Genomic DNA, 1,528 nt, shown 5'->3' with positions numbered 1-1,528 from the left:
CCTCTCTGTCGGTCTCTCTGTCTGTCTATATTCTTATTTATCTATCTGTCCACTAATCTGTCTTTCTGTATATTTGTCTATCTTCTCTGTTTGTCTATCCATCCTGTCTATCTATCTAGTTGTGTCTCTGTCTATCTATCCATCTGTCCGTCTGTCTGTCTGTTTCTCTATTTGTCAGTCTGTCTATCCTGTCTATCTGACCAACTATCCATCTTTCTCTCTGTCCATCTATCTATCTGTCTGTCTCTTTATCTGCCTGTCTTTCTATCTATCTCGCCTGTCTGTATGTCTATCTATTCTATCTGTTTTTCTATCTATCTATCCTGTCTATATATCAGTCTATCTGTTCTGTACATCTGTCTATCCTTTCTATCTGTTCTGTACATCTGTCTACCTATCCTGTCTATCTGTCTATGTGTATGTCTCTCTATCAGTCTTGTCGGCCTATCTATCCTGTCTGTTTCTCTATCTATTCCATCTGACTGTCTATTTACCTATCTTTCTTTCTGTCATTCTATCCTTTCTGTCTGTCTATCTATACTGTCTCTTTGACTGTCCATCTATCCTTTCTGTCTGTCTGTCTTTGTCTATCTACCCTGTCTGTCTATCTATCCTGCCTGTCTGTTTTATTCATTCATTCATATTTGTTTGTTTACTTACTTGTTTACTTCCTTATTTATTTGGCTGTCAGACTTTCTGTCTATCTATCCTTTCTGTCTGTCGATACATCCTGTCTATCTGTCTCACGGTCTGTCTATCCATCTCTTTGTCTGTGTATCTATCCTATCTGTATGTCTGTCCATTTATCCTGACTGTCTATCAGTCTATCTATCTCTCTGTCTGTTTCTCGGTCTACCTGTCCTGTCTGACTGTCTATCTGTCTTTCTCTCTTTCTATCCTGTCTGTTTATCTGTCCATCTATCCCTTCTGTCTTTCTTTTTCTCTGTCTACCGATCCTGTCTGTTTTTGTCTGTTCATCTATACTGCCTGTCTGTGTGTCTGTCTATTTAACTCTCTGTCTGTCTTCTTCCTTCTAGGAGTGCATTGTTAGCTGTGACAGTAGTATAATATGTAGAGGACATCAAGAGTGGGACAGACTGGGAGGGGAGGGAGGGAGAGAAAATTTCTAACTGAAGGAATTGTGGAACTGAAATCTTGTAAACTAAAAGTAAACAAATAAATTAATAAAGACCAAAAAATTTTAAAAAGTGGGACAGATTGAGTCTGTGAGAGATAGCATTGACACCATGTCCAATTTGAGGGCATTTGCATATTTGGAGTGGGAATAGGTGGCAGCGGCCACTACAGGCAAGCTCAGAGATAGACAGTGTGTCATAGCAGCAAGGATATGGAGGGGGTAAGGTACAGAAGAGATATGCATGCAGGGCTTCTTAAACTGTTTCCACTCCACTTCTTTAACTGTGAATTTGAAGGAAAGAATGGTATTATAAATAAGATGAGTATTGGGACTGTGAATAAATACAGATGTGTGTGTATGTCTGTGTGTGACCTAATACTGGTGAGTCCA

The sequence above is a fragment of the Petaurus breviceps genome, unplaced genomic scaffold (genome assembly GCF_028583685.1).
Source record: "Petaurus breviceps papuanus isolate PSGF00001 unplaced genomic scaffold, PetGlider_PUasm1.0 90881, whole genome shotgun sequence".
Taxonomy (NCBI): domain Eukaryota; kingdom Metazoa; phylum Chordata; class Mammalia; order Diprotodontia; family Petauridae; genus Petaurus; species Petaurus breviceps.
Note: the sequence above shows the minus strand (reverse complement) of the source record.